Source organism: Sciurus vulgaris (genome assembly GCF_902686455.1).
Source record: "Sciurus vulgaris genome assembly, chromosome: 14".
Lineage (NCBI taxonomy): Eukaryota > Metazoa > Chordata > Mammalia > Rodentia > Sciuridae > Sciurus > Sciurus vulgaris.
This window is the reverse complement of record NC_136475.1, coordinates 74,669,839-74,685,545: the sequence shown is the minus strand read 5'-3', so window position 1 is coordinate 74,685,545 and position 15,707 is coordinate 74,669,839. Positions and strand designations below refer to the sequence as shown.

The 15,707-nt window shown below is 37.1% G+C and overlaps 1 protein-coding gene and 1 pseudogene across 7 annotated transcripts in view; one reads left to right on the top strand and one right to left on the bottom strand.

Moving 5' to 3' along the window:
- Positions 1-15,707, top strand: part of LCLAT1 (lysocardiolipin acyltransferase 1) — a 191,366-nt gene that overhangs the window by 167,447 nt on the left and 8,212 nt on the right. The gene's annotated exons all lie outside the window — the stretch shown is intronic.
- LOC306643718 (ORM1-like protein 1) lies at positions 8,071-9,855 on the bottom strand (annotated as a pseudogene). Its single transcript has one exon. The product of its transcript is annotated as an ORM1-like protein 1 (transcript).

Below are 15,707 nucleotides of genomic sequence, written 5' to 3'. Positions count from 1 at the left end.
CAGTGCTTGTGGGTAAGTTAATGTCTATATCAATGAATTGGAATATATTCTGTTTCCTATAAAATGTTAATACAAAAAAAAAACATTTAAAATAGTACATGTGAATAAATTTTGAATTTGTTTTGAACTTTAAGTACTTTATTTTCTAATATTTTGGTTTGATGAGAATTTAAGCAGCTTTTCATAAAGCTCTATTTAGATTATTCTACATATTACTAAATTGTGATATGATATTGAGTCACTTTAAATGTTTTTTAGGGCATAAATTTGAGAAGCCTTTTAAAAAACAACAGCTTCTGGAGGTAGAATTTACTTGATGTTAAATGTACTCATTTTAAGTGTTCTATTAGATGTGTTTTGATAAATGTGTAGAGTCACATGACTAGCACCATAGTCAAAATATAGAACATTTCCATCACTTCCAAAAGTTCTCTCATATGCCCCTCTGCAGTTTAGCTCCTGTGAACCCCGGTCACTACCAATCTGCTTTCTGTCTTGCCTTTTCTAGTTTTTTATATAAATGGAATTATATAGTAATCTGGCTTCTTCCACTTGTTATAATGCTTGTCAGTACTGTCCATTTCACTGTATGTCTCAGTAGTTCATTCCTTCTCACTACTGAACAAAAAAATCATAACATTTCTAGAAGAAGAAAAAATTGTTATGGTATGGAATACACCATTATTTGTTATGGTATGGAATACACCATTATTTGTTTATCTTCTCATGGACTGATAGACATTTGGGTTGTTTCTGGTTTTAGAATGCTGCATATAAAATTAGTACAAACACTTGGATACAAGAGTCTAAATGGGCATGCATTTTCTAGGAGTGCAACTGCTGGGTCACCGCCAGACTTTGGTGTTTTAAGTGGCTGTGCTCTGACGTTGCAATTGAGAATGTCCAAAAGACCCAGGTGTTCACCATCCTCCCTGCCGTGGGTCTTAATGCTCCCCACTGTAGTTAATAGGAATGTGTTTTATTTATATTTTCCTAGTAATAACTAAAGGTGTAAATTTAAACATCTGTTATTGGTCTTATTGGCCTTTCATATACCTTCTTTTGTTTTGTGTTAATTCCAGCCTTTTACTGTTTTAAAAAATTTTTGTCTTATGATTTACTAGAGTTCTTTATGTATTTTATATGCAAGTCATTTATAATACAAACTGTTTACAAGTACTCTGTGGCTTGCCCCTTTCATTTCCTTAATATTGTATTATGAAGAGTTGACATTTTTAATTTTGATGAAGTACAGTTTCTCAGTTTTTCTTGATTATTTGTGCTTTCAGGTAAGCCTGGGTCACAAAGATTTTTTTCTTCTTCTAGAAATGTTATGATTTTAAGCTTTCAAATTCAGACTTAAAATACATTTCCAATTTATTTTTACATATGGTATGAGGTAAGCATCAAACTTTTGTTTGCAAAACAGTTTACAGTACTGTTTGTTGAAAAGATTTTTTTTCTCCTTTGAATTACCCAAGGAACTTCTTTGAAAATGATTTGGTCATGTTAAGTGTGGGTGTGTTTCTGGATTCTCTTTCATTCTGTTGATCTAGCCTTCTTCAGTACCATGTTTGTCTTGATTACCGAACCTTTATCATGAGTCAGGTCTCCCAAGTTTTGTTCTTTTCTTAAAATTGCTTTATTCTAGTTCCTTTGCATACCTAGGTAGAATTTAGAAATAAGTTTAATTTCTACAAAGAAGCATATTAGGAGTTCTGATTAGAATTGCTTTGAATCCATAGATCAGTTTGGAAGAGAAATGTCATGTTGATAATATTGAATCTTCCAATCTGTGAACGTGATATCTCTTATTTATTTAGGTTTTTGAGTTCTCTCAGCAGTGTTTCATAGTTTGCAGTCTTGCACATGTTTTGTTAAATTTCTCAGCAAGTTTTTCATAAATTTGTCATTGTAAATGGTGTTCTTTAAGATATCATTTTTCATTCTTTACTAATTATAGAAGTAAACTGATTTTTTATCCTAAACTTGTATTTCACCATCTCATTAAATCTGTTATTGGTAGATCTTCAAAGTTCTTCTATAGTCTATCATATTATTTGTCAATAGAGACAGTTTTCCTTTTCAATCTGTATGCCCTTTTTGTCTTACCGTATTTTAATGATTAGAACTTTCAATACCATGTACCTGCTAACAAGAGCTATCATATTACAGACATATAGCTCCTTACTGTTATTTTAGATATGTGGCTTCAAGAGGACCAGGAATAGTCCACCCAGTAACTTGGGTTAATTTGCTAAATACACCTTCCTACATAATCCCTGGTTCAACATCTTTGCCCAAATGCTTCTAAGAATAGCAAAAGAGTTAAGAACCATTGGTTATGATCACACATTAACCTTATTTATTTACATATTACTTGTAAATACTTGAAAATAAAAAGCCCAAGTGTAACCTCACCTGAGTGAATACTGATGCCTAAAAGGTAGTAATATAACATGTACACTCTCTAGTGTTCAGCCCCCCGCCCACTCCCACCCCCAGTGTCAGTCAGTGAGCCTCTGTTAGGTATCTGTAGTCATTTCTCACTTTCATGTCTTCTCCTGTCCCCTGTTGTTACACCACCAATCAAGGTTTCTACAAATATGAAACTTTACTAGGTATTCTGGTACAAACAAAAAAGGTACTTAACTCCTGCACTTCTTTTTTTCTTTTCTGTTGAGATTGAGAAACTGGACTAAATTAGAGGTCAGGGTGGCCACTCTCTTCAAACTAGCCTGGATATATACCTCTGTCTTCGATAAACTGGATATGCCAAATGTAGTAAGAAATGATTTTCAGTGCTAAACTTAAAAGACACTAGGATCTTTAGGTAAAATTGCAATATCAGCAGAGCTTACCTTTGCCTTTTTCTTAAATTTTTTTCTTCCCAACCCCAGCCCTTTTGTGCTCTCTTGCTGTTCCACAGTTACCAAAATCATATCTAGCACATCTCTCTCCCATGCCCCAAAGTGGAAATAAACTCTCCTTGATACCCTAACTAGATTTCTAACTATATGAGTACAGCCTATGGCAGCTAGTTACTATATGCTTGATTGACTGTCATGTGAATTAGAGCATCACATTGTTTTCTCCTTAAATAAATTTTAAAATAATTTGAGTAGGCAATATCCATTGATCATTTACTAAAGAAGATCTTAGTTCACCCAGAGGTTATATATGTTTTCAAGGCCACACATTGGCAAAGAGTAGAATTAGGTGAGGAACCCAGAATCTTACCTGATTCTAAAGCCCAGCTCTTAAACATACCTCCCCCTGGCCTTCTCTGCATAGAACCATCCCCATAACCCAGTATTTTCCCTGGTGTGACTCCTCCAACCCCCTTTATCAGTTCATAATCTCACTCCCTATATTAGATCATAATCTTCTGGTGTACTTGCTAAAATTTCTTGATCCTGGCCATACGAAGTAAATACGAATCTCCGGAATGAAGCCCAGGACTTCTTATTTTCAGCCAGTTTCCCATGGCTGCCTAGAGGTTGAGAAACACTGCCTCTCTTCCTCAGCTGAGGAACTGATCTTTGCAGTGTGATAGCTTCAAATTTTCCATAGGAACTGCCATTCACCTGTTCAGACTGACTTAGAAAATAAAAGACTCCATTATATATATATATATATATATATATATATATAATATATATATATTATATATATAAATTATGACTGATATTTAAGTGAACCTGCTCTTTATTCTTAAAGTACCATTTATAACTCCAAACTTGGGTAAAATTTTAGGAGAAATTTCCTTCCGCAAAATCAAGATGATTAAAACATTCATCGTTTTCTAATGTTTGCTGTATTAGTTTTCTAAGCTGCCATTTAAAAAATGCTATGGTAACTTAAAACTATAGGAAATTTATTTTTACTTTTATGGAGTCCATAAGTCTGGCATCACAGAGTAATAGGGCCATGCACCCCTCCCAAGGCTACTGGGGGAGTCCTCCCATGTCTTTTTCCCGCTGCTCATGCTCCTAGGATTCCTCGGCTGATCTCCGCGTACTCCCTTTCCCTCCACCTTCACAAGGCCGACTTCTCTGTGTATGCTGTGATGGTTGATTTGAATTGTCCACTTAATTAGATTAAGAGATGCCAATGCTTAAGAGGCCTCTGAGTGTGTCAGTGAGGGCGTGTCTAGGAATGATTGGCATGTGGCAGAGTGAACTGAAGTGGAGAACCTCCCTATGCATGGGTAGCACCGCCCAGTAGGAATTGAATATAAGTTGGAAGAACAAGGAAGCAGATGCAGATGCAAGCTCGGCTCTTCTTGAATGGGTACTTGATTGCTGCTTCCATCATCTGAGGGTATCGGACTCCCACTTCTTCATCTTCCAAAGCGGACTCTGCCTGTGATTCTCCAAGTAGTTTCCAGAAGCCTTGGTCTTGGACTAGGGTGGCACTGTTGATCTTTTTTGTTCTGGGGCTTCTGCCTCTTGGACTGCACAGCTTCTGGTTCTTCCAGTTTTCCAGTTGCGACAGCCATTGTGGACTATCCAGCTTCTGGTTGTGTAAGCCAATCTAATAAATCCCCTTTTTATAATCATACTTCCTGCTGGTTCTGTTCCTCTAGAGAACCCTGACTAGTACAGTGGCCTTTTCTTTCTCTTCAAGGATATCCTCATTGGGTCTAGCACATACCCTATGTAGTATGATCTCATCTCCATCCTTACCTTCATCTCATCCCATAAAGGTCTTGTTTCCAAATAAGTTCACATTCTGAAGTTCTAGTGGGCATAAATTTTGGGAGGACAGTATTCAACACACTAGAGAAACTTATTTTTCTCCCTAATGTATTGTTTTCACCCAGCTTAAATTTCAGGATAGGTAGCCACTCATTTCAGATGTTGACTGTCTACGTGTTTCTAACAGAATTTAAACAGAAAGTTCGGTTAGTATGCCAGTGGCTGTTTTATGCTGCTGTGGACTGAATGTTGGTGTCCCCCCAAAATGTCATATGTTGAAGCCTAAATCCCCAATGTGGTGCTGTTAGGAGGTGGGGCCTTTGGAGCTACTTAACTCCTGCAAGTGGAGCCCTTGTGAATGAGATTGGTGCCCTTATTAAGAATAGACATGGGGTGGGGAGAGAGAGAAGATTGCTCTCTGCTTTCTGCCATGTGAAGATATAACGAGTACATGGCCATCTGTAAACCAGACACTGGATCTGTTGGCATCTTGATAGTGACCTTTCTAGTTACCAGAACTTTGAGAAATGTGGTTATTTTTAATTCACTGTTGTGGTTTGGTTCTGGAATGTCCCCCAAAAGTTAATGTCCCCAGGAAAGCATAGTCCTCAGTACAGTAAAGTTCAAGGTGAGACTTTCAGGCCGTGATAAGAACATGAGGGCCTTGACAATTGACAGCTGGAAGGTGGGACCTAGCTGGAGAAAGCAGATCACTGTGGGGAGGGAGGGTGTCCTGGAAGAGTTTATAACTTCTCTCTAGCCCCTTTCTCATTGTCTCTTTCTGATTCTGTTTCCATGCGCTGAGCAGCTTTCTTCCACCAGGCACCTCTGTCATGATGTTTTGCCTCACGTCAGGCCCAGAACAGTGGAACCAGTTGACCATGGATCGAAACCTCTGAAACCATAGTCCAAAATAAATTACACAGCAACACAAAGTAGTTACACAAAATATTGTTCACAGTAGCAAAGAACTGAGTAGCATAGTCCCCCTGCTATGGTAATTTCTAATAACTGCCCAAATCAACTTAAGACATTGTTCATTCAGAGGATGAGCCCCTAGATTGAAGCATTTTTTACCATCTCCTCCTTGTCTCCTAGTGAATATTCACAAAAAAAAAAAAAAAAAAAAAAGAATCTGAATCTGCCCTGTAACACTCAGCTTACTTAACAGAGTAATGCCCCAATCCTGATTCTACCCCTTCTGCTCAAGTATGGCAGAATTATTTAGTAAATAGGCTAGATTATCAGCCCTCACCTGTTTTCTGTTGCAGTCAGACCCCCACACCTCTCCATGAGAATTTTCTTTGAGAAGTTTGTCCATACTGAGGAATTTCTAGTTGTTAAAGTTTAAAAAATATTTAGAACAGTCTTTCCTTTCTGGTCTAATACAGGAATAAAAGATCCAGAAAGTATGTTGTTATGTAAAGTGCTCCCTCCTTTGTGTCAGCAATTGATTTTTGATTCTAGACCCCTCAGAATAGGGTGGGACCAGGTGGGGTGGGAGAAGTTTTCTGCCTTGAAGAGCATTAGGTGAGCTATAGCTATTCAGAACAGTCTGTAAATAGTGGCTACCCACCTGTATGGTATTCTGATTGCTTAAGAAGACTTAAGAGTACTTGGGTTAGATTTCTTTTTGGTATAATGTTAGCATCTGACTTTCAAATAAGAAAGGTAGGAAAGGGAGGAAAAGAAAAAGGCAGAAGAGTGTAACATATTTTAGTTAGGAGTATCAAATGATGCATGGTGGTGTAATTAGTAGGACTGCTGCATTCCTTGAAATTCATCTGAACTTCATAAAGCTCATTTTCTCCCCCCCCCTCTTTTTTTTTAACTTCAAAAGACACCCCATAAGCTGTGTGAAGAATACAGCCTACTGTTCTTTCACCGTCTCAGAAGAACTAGAGACTTTTGTCCTACAGTTGAGCCATACATACCCTGATGCTTTATCTTCCCAGTAGAAAAGAAATACGAATTCCATCAGATTATCTCTTATCACAGTAGTGGCAGCCTTTGCACAATGAAGAACTGGACATACAAGAGGCCTACCTTTGAGAATTCACTGTTTGAAGGTTGAAATAGTCCCTGTATTGATCCATATTCTTTATCACCACTTCCTTTTGTTTTCTTGAATCTTATATGGTAAAGTACAAGGAAAGGAGGAGTGAATTATGACTGTTTCTCTTAAGGCATACAAAGGCCACGAAATCCATCCCTGGTAGGAGATTTCATTTGATCATTTGAGGAAGGGTAGTATGAACAGGTAGTGGTAGAGGAAAAAACCAGGGGAAACAAAGTCTGCAAAATAGGCACAGTTTTGCCCAGACATGTGTCAGTGCATGCCTTTCATCAGCCAAAGGGTCTTTAGGGTTAATAGCATCTTGTTTAGGAAGCTCCTCAATCCTCATGCTCGAGACCAAACATACCAAATGTGAATTCTGATCTCTGAGAGATAGAAAAAAAGGCACCTTAATTTCTAGGTCATTTGAGGAGTCATGCAAGGCTAATGGAGTTTGGCAACTTCCTTGAGACCTAGTGTGGTTCCCAGTGCAGAACCAGAGCCAAGGAAAGAACAAAACTTATCTGGGACTAGGACATTCACCTGTGTCTTGCTGCTAAAGACAGTAACTTGCCCCACCTCATTAACTACTCCATCCTTAACCAAAGTAACTTTTTCTCTCAAAAGAGGAAAGAATGAAATTACAGAGAACTCTCCCTGTTAATATGAAAATTCACACCTACAATAAAGATGGTAGGGTAGTAACACTGGACTTGGCTTTGGGGCATGTTTTTATAGATTTAAGCTATACTATTACTACCATGTATTTTCTAGATTTAAAAGATTGTAATTTAGACATTCTGCAGTAACTTAGATGGCTGCCACAAAGTGGATGATAGAGCCTACCTTCTAATTTGGTAGACCAGTCAGTTAAGCATTGCCCAGGAAACAGACAGAAATTTGTATACACTGTAGTGGTTTGTACTTCCTATAAAACTATAGCAAAACTCTGTTAATTAGGACATGTGCATGTTGTACTTAAAAGATAAAAATGATGCAATGCAAGATCATAAGAAACTTGAAATAAAAAAGTCTTCATTGGTATAAAATTGACTTCTTTACTGAATGTAGAAGACTGCCTTTATCAACTGGCTGACAGGCAACTTTTTTTTTTTTTTTAAATAATCTTACACCAAGGAAAAATTTTTATTATAGATTACCAGTTATTTAAAAATACATGGGAAAGACAAACATACAAAGGCAGTATCATACAACTGATTTCTAAACTCAATACTTTTGAAATACAAAACAATGATTACTACCCCGAAAAGTCAGTTTGTTGACAGAAATTGATTTTTAACTCCTTCTACTCAATTTTCTTTAAATATGTTATTCAGTTTTTCAGTTTCATCCTATATCAGAACTTTGGTTTTGTTTTGTTTTTTTTTAAATGTGATTACTTCTGAAGTAGTGTATAGGTTTTTTCTTGCAATTAATATTAACAACTATAGGTAGCTTCCCTAGGTCACAAGAATTCAATATAATCACTACTCTAAATAGTTACCATTTGGGGTTACCTATACTAAGGCTCACAAGTTTAAAGGCGAAATATTAACAAGCAAACTATGGAGGTTGAGAGCAGGACTAAGGAAACACAATCTTATCTTTTACTATAGACCTGCTAAAACAAAATATCCATTACTTACTTTGATACTATGGCTAAAGAAGCAGTTACTGCTACACCACAGGTAGCTATGTAGCTGTCCACTTTATAGTCCTTTTCTAAGGAATGACAGACTTTACCAATTAAGTTGCTTAACCAAATCAGCAGACACCTATAAACTACCCTGTACTTTAACTGCTTGAAATGAATTATTTTCCTAATTGGTTTATTAGCAGCCTTGTGTCTAGAAAACCATGTAAAATCTGTTTTGTTCCAAACTTAGAATGCTGACTCAGAACTATCTGTTAGATACCTGGCTATCTTCTAGCATCAGTCATAAAAGTGGACCTTCATGAACTATGTAATGTAATAAATGCAAAAATAATTTCATCTATCAACACATAATACTGAGCCAGCAAAAAAAAAAAAAAACCAAAAAACAAGAACAAAAGAAAAAAAAAAAAAACACCACATACTCATAAGACAGAAACTGGCTTGTATGAAACAAGAAGGTATATATCCTCTTATATATAAGAGAAATATATATGATAATAAAAAGAATCTATAATAAACTTATAGAGATGATTCTGGTTTACATGTTATGTCTGCCTAAACTGTCACTGAATGACTGGAAATTTTCTTTTCCTCATGTCATGCCCATCATTATATTTAAGCTGGTCCTAGTTTCTTATAAATATCTTACTCCCTTGGATTTATCTACTATATCCTCACTGTACTGCCATTAACTTATAAGCTGGGCCTGCCCAGCCTGCCTAAAAAGCCTTTCTTCAAAAATATACCAGTTGTATTAAACAGAGGTATCCTTTAGTAGAATTCTGCACTTCAAGACAGCATATGAAGAACCAGCAATTGGTCCTCTGATGTGTATACCTCTCATTTCACATTATCACAGAAACAGTGCAGTTTACTAACTACTCCTTCCTTACAGGAAACTCAGTAGCTGTAAAAATTTTGTTCAGTTTTAAAACATCTCAATACTTATTAATTCCAAAGATCCGAACACGGTGTAGTTGTGGCATTTTGGGAGTAAGCACACTCAGTAGAGAAGCTGTGTTTAGGATGAAGTGAGTTGGATCATACTTCGTATAGAAACTTGCCAGAAAATACAGAATTATTGGAGAAATTGTGAAAAACTTCCGTGAAGATGTAAACTGTACTCCATAGTCCAGTTGTTCCCAATGAGTTAGGAGCCTTGCTTTACCTTGGTCAGGAGTTTCAAAAGGTGTTCCTTTCACAGATTATGTATAATATTTGTTAAGGTCCAAGCAACTGGAACACTGAAGAAGGGAATGCTGAGTAAGACAATATGAAGCAAGCCAACTCCCAATGCATATATCAGCCACATACCCCGGCTGTCCATTACACGGGTATTTGGATTCACTTCACTGTGGGCAACTCCAGCATTCATGTTTGCTCCACCACCTGGCTCCCGGCAGCCGGCACAGCGCAAGACCAGCCCAGCGGCGACCGCAGGGAATACTTCTTGTTTTTTTTTTTTTTTTTTTTTTTTTTTTCCTATCCCTCCAAGGGAAGCTTTATTCCCATTTTGCAGATGAGGAGCCAGAGGCCCAGGGAGATTAACTTGCAGAAGGTCACTGTCCTTGGGTACATAACCAGGTCAGTCTGACTCTGTAACTCCTATTCTTAGTATATAGCTGTGAGAAGGTAGAATAACCTCATGGAAGGCTTCAAGAGTCAGACAGAACTGACTGCTAGCTGTCCTCTCCAGGAAGTTACTTAATTTCTCTGGGACTCCATTTCTTCTGCTGTAAGAGGCTGGTATTTCTAAGGTTGTTAGATATTTAAACGTGACTGTGTGCCCTGGTAAGCTTCACAGATACATGGTATTTTGTTCACTAGTGTGCCCATATGTCTACAGCCATGTCTGGCATGAACATGCTCTATAGATAATGTGTTGAATAAATAATGCCTAGATGATCGTACATAGCAGGCACTCAGTAGAGACATGTTCAAGTGCATCATTAGTCATCTTCCGTCCTAACATCAGAGCATAGAGACTGTAACAACATTCTCTCTGGTTTCATTTCTAAGACCAGAAGATTGGTAGATTATGTACGTACTGATCCTTCTAATCTTTTAATCCATTATTGATTCATGTCCAGGGGTTTGGGCATCTGAACAAATTTTTTGAGCCCAACAGTGAGGTAGAGTATACTTTATTACTGTTCTCATTTTCACATTGAACTTTGTTTTCTCTCAATATCTTTTTAGCACATCCTTTCTTACAAAGAATGATGATGATGAAAACAAATCAAGCATAGGAATTTTTGAAAGAGCCGACTAAAAAGGTCCATATCATCAATAATACAATGCATGGATGGACACAGTGAAGTGGCAGTCATTCTTATTAGGTCCTGGAAATCAGAACATTTTGAAAGTGGCCTCCTTGGCCCTTTCCCTTCATAGCACATTATGTTGTTTGTTTATTGCACATACTTTTGCTTTGTAATTTATGTATGAGAATCCCTGGAATTGAGGAAAGATATTGCTTATGAGTGTAGTTCCTTGGTTGGCCTGCCTATAATTAGCACTTGTCCCCTTTGTCCCTGGTAAACAACAGAAATAGTATAATTTTGCATATCCCCAAAAACAGTTCTCATTTCTGCTGAAAATAGGCTAAATTTTATACGTGACAGAATTTTTATTTGAACGCACATACTTACCAAGCAGATCTGTGGTATTGTGTACAGCATATTTGCACATGCATCATCTGCTGTGGTTTGCATATACGCAACGTACACATGTATGCAGTTCTGCCATGTGTAGGCCCATGTTCTCATGATCCTTTCAACTCCTTTATATATATCATTGTTTTCCTTTTCTGTCTGCAGTTTTCTTATTTATGATCTTTTTTCTTAATCAGATTCATAGGGTGTAAGTATTTTATTATCTTATTAAATAACTAGAGATTCCACTTGTTTATTCCATTACTATTTTTTAGCTTCTTTATCTTTTTATTAATTTTCTCTTACTATTTCCTTTGGTACTTTTTTCTTCTAATTTCCAAGGTCAGGTTTTTCCTTTTTAATATGAAGCATGTAAAGTCATTAATTTTTCTTTTGAGTATGTCTTTTACTATATCCCTTGGAATCTCTTTTTTATTCCTTTTTGTTTAATTTTCCTTTCAATTTAATCTCTTATCCAGGGGTTTGCTAAAAGCTTTTTAAACGGGATTTTTTAAATTATTTTTGTCTTTATAGAATTTTGATACAAAAATTTGGGTTATAAAAACTCAACTTTTACAAAATATGATTAAATATGCTTGCTATCAGGTAATCAGCTTTTTTTTAAAAAAATAGAGATATGACATCTAAAATATTTTGGGTGAACATATGAGTCCATATAAATGTTACCTCAAATGTATTAATACTCCCTCAATTCCTATGTTAATTTTTATGTAGTGGAGTTGCTACTTATGGAAAAAACACTAAAGCCTACATTATGTATAAATCAAAGATTTTCATGCTGCCAGGGTAGCAGTAAAAGGTGGAGACCACTTAAAGGAAATAGAAATCCTCCTTAACAATAGGAATGCCATTTCTATTTTAAGTTGGAGCTGATGCTTAATTCCTACTGCTCATAGACCACTGTATCAGTTAGAGTACTTAACAGTGGAAACCTGAGTCCAGCCCAACTGGAGCATGAGGAAATGAAGTGCCTCCTACACAGCACACCATCTCCACCTCTCCATTCTGACCCCAGTGGTGTCAGCTTCATTCAGTGCACCTGTTCTTGTGGCTTTTTCTTGGGAGTAAGGCAATTTCTCCCGAAGCCCCAGGAAACCCACCCTCACCCCTTCATATTTCATTGTCCCGAATTGAACCTCTTCCTGAATCATGAAGGGGATTGGCATTGCCATGATGAAGTAGCCAGGTCCCGAAAGGCTTTGCTTTTACTTCCTGGGAGAGGAGTAGACTGGATGTCAGAGTAAAGCATAGCAAGCCTTCAGCAGACACATCTCTCCCTGAGGAACTGAAGTGCTGTGCTGGTATTATTTATAAGATGTCCTTGAAGTATCAGGACGTTGCCTGGTCCATGAGAGCTCAATGTTTCATGAAATACTTACTACAAAACTCAATGTACAATTATTTTTACTCGTATTTTTAATGTATTTTGTATATCAAAAGTAGTTCATTCAAATTTCAGACTGCAGAATCTTGAAGTTAACATTGATTCAGCCTACACTTCATATGGTTTTAAATTTTAGAAATTATCAGTGAAAAAAGGGCATAGTAGATAAATACTGTTAATAATTGGACACATTTATGTTATGTATAGAAAAATTCTAAGAACTGTGTGTGATCTAAGTTTGACATTGTTTATTTTCAAGCTCTGGTCTCAGCAAGTGCAAACTGTTGCTCAAATCCTGCATTTGATGATCTCTTAAGGCACCGGTGTTGTCAAATTGTGGAGCATGTCAAATGCTGTCATTTTGCCTGGAAATTTAAACTTATTTTGAAGATCCAGAGAACCAATGTCCTTCGGAAGGGAGATATTCAGTGCTGAAAAGATTCACCCATGAATATAAAGTATAAAAAATTCAACAGATTAAGGCAGAAATGTGAAAGTGTGTCTCTAAAACTACCTAAAGAAATGATTCCATTTGGATAAGCAGATTGTTCATAAAGATGCCATTTTTAGTTTTACCTTTGCAGCTGAAGGATGGGTTTTAGTCCAGGGTAGTTTGTACTTAGAAAAGGATTAACTCCTGCCTGCCTTTTTTTAAAAAACAAAAACAAGATCTGACAGGCAGCCAGAGACCCTAGAGCACATGGATCACCAGGTTCTACTCCAAATGCTATGGGAGGATTAAAGTCTACGCTTAGCTTAAAATGTCTAAGGAATTAGGTAGTAGGCTTAGAATACGTAACAGAAGATAAATTAAGGCCCACCCCTAGTTCCAGTGTCAGTCCTCTAAACAGCTTTGCTTCTATACTTTGAGAAAGGAGTGGACCAGTTGTCCGAAAAAAACACAGTATGTGTAACAGAGTTGGTATTTCTCCCAAAGGATAAGGGAATTGTTATGGTGTGGACGTGAGGTGTTCCCCAAAAGCTCATGTGTGAGATGTGCAGCAGAGTTCAAAGGAGAAATGATTGGGTTGTTGGAGTCTTAACCCAATCAGTGAATTAATCCCTGGTGGGATTAATTGAAGTGGTAGGGTGTGGCCAGAGGAGGTATGAATATATATATCCCATATATATATATTTATATATATTTTGTATCTGGATATATATTTTGGGATATATATTTTGGGATATATATTTTGTATCTGGAGAGTGGAGTCTCTGTCTCTCTCTGCTTCCTGATGTGAGCTGTTTCCATCTGCCACATTCTTCCGCAATGATGTTCAGCCTCACCTTGAGCTCAGAGGAATGGACCTGGCCTTCTATGGACTAGGACCTCTGAAACCGTGAGCCCTGATCAGATCATTTAGTCACAGCAGCAAAAAAGCTGACTAAAACAGGAATGTAGAGAAAGAAGATAAGGATACCAACCTAAACCTAATAACTCACTCCAGGTGCAAAAGGTGAACATCCATCCAGAGGAGTGTAGCTGTACAGCAACAAGAATCTGAGTATGCATGTTGAGTGCCGGCTCTTCTCTAAGCATTTGACAGAACTTACCAATTGTTCTTTACAAACCCACATAGTGAGGTGCTGGGATCTGCATTTAGACAGGCTTACAGTGAACACAGCAAGGCCACAGAGCTGACAAGAGTAGGACTGGGAGCTGCCAACTCTACTCATTGTCCCGTCAGCGTTCAACTTAGGCTAAAGCGAAAAACCAGTCTTATTTCAAATAGGAAACAATAGTATATTCTCAAAGAAAAGGGTACTGTTTGAGCCTTAATACCAGTTGATTTTAAGTGGTTCCTGCACATCCTTTTATTTTGAAGCTGAAAGATGTCTCATTTGTTGGTATTTTTAGTCTAAATCTGTCTGATTCGGTCATTCCAGACTGTTCTGCAGAGTGGACTGACTCTTGCCAATTAGTCGTGCTTTGTTATTAGCCACATATAATTGTGTGTCAGTGACAGAGTGGTACAGTGGATAATTGCTTAGTTACTAAATCCAATTTATATCTTCTTGGAGTAATTTTTTTTTAATCTGAATAGCAATGTACAAAATCAGCAGCCCTCAGCATTATATTTTAATACAAATGCATGTTGGGTGACAAGCTGCTTTATCTAAAGCATTTCAGTATATGTAGTTAAACTTACGGACTTAGAGCTGGCTAATAGAAAATAGACTTACATTTTAATTTTTTTAAAGCAGGTGTTAAAATGAAATCTAAAATAAATTTTTATATGCTACCCGAATTTGATTATGGAATGGAGAAAGAAAAGAAAATTTTCAACTGTTATCAGTTGTATTAAAGACCACTAGGTTAAAAAAATACTTTGATTTGTATTGTTCTGTCATGGAACTGAAGTTTTATAGGCAAATCAGATTTCTTCATTTTAGTATGCATTCTCTTTCATGTCTTTCACTTTAAATATGGACATGTGTGGGGATTTAGCTCACTGCTGCTCCCGGCGAGCTTTTATCTGGTAGGGCTCTTCTAACAGTCATGGGCTCAACGTGGTTGTGGAGACACTCCCTCTTGGATATTACATTTGTAAAATTCAGGCATAGCACTAAATTTCCATTGGTTACTTAAGCATGAGCAAAGTATTCAAACTTCCATCAGTCTCATTTTGAGACTGAAATGAAGATTTGCAATATAAAGCAAGAGCTCTGTTTTTCCAGGGGACGAAAGGAAACAACTGTGGGTCCAAGTGAGTGTGGCTGCTAACAGAGTGCTAGCTTCATACAGTAATAGTGAAACATGAAACTTGCCAATAGATACAGCACCAGAAACGGAACAGGTCCCTTTCCTAAGCCCTATACTGGCAGATAGCAAAAGCATCTAGGCTCATAATTTAAATTGTCTGGCAAGCAGTGAGATCTTTTTAAAATGGCTGTTCTTGATGGCAGCCCTATTAATTTGCATATTTAGGTCTAATGTTTTTTTCCTTCCAAAAGATATATAAGCAGTATAAATCCTTTGTAAGTATAGGAATTTATTTTCTTATATACTATTTTAGCCCTATAATAAATTAGTAAATTAAATAGGCACATCTCAACTTTTGACTTTCAATTTCATTACTCTTACTTAGGAAGGAATCCAGCCCTGCAAGTCATACTGACTTTTACCTGTTCCTTCCAGTAGGAAATTCCCTTGTGTGGTGGTGCTGGCTGTCCTGGGCTAGGAGCCAGGGGGCAGGAGTCTGCATAGGATGATTTGGAAGTAAGCTCTCCCGCC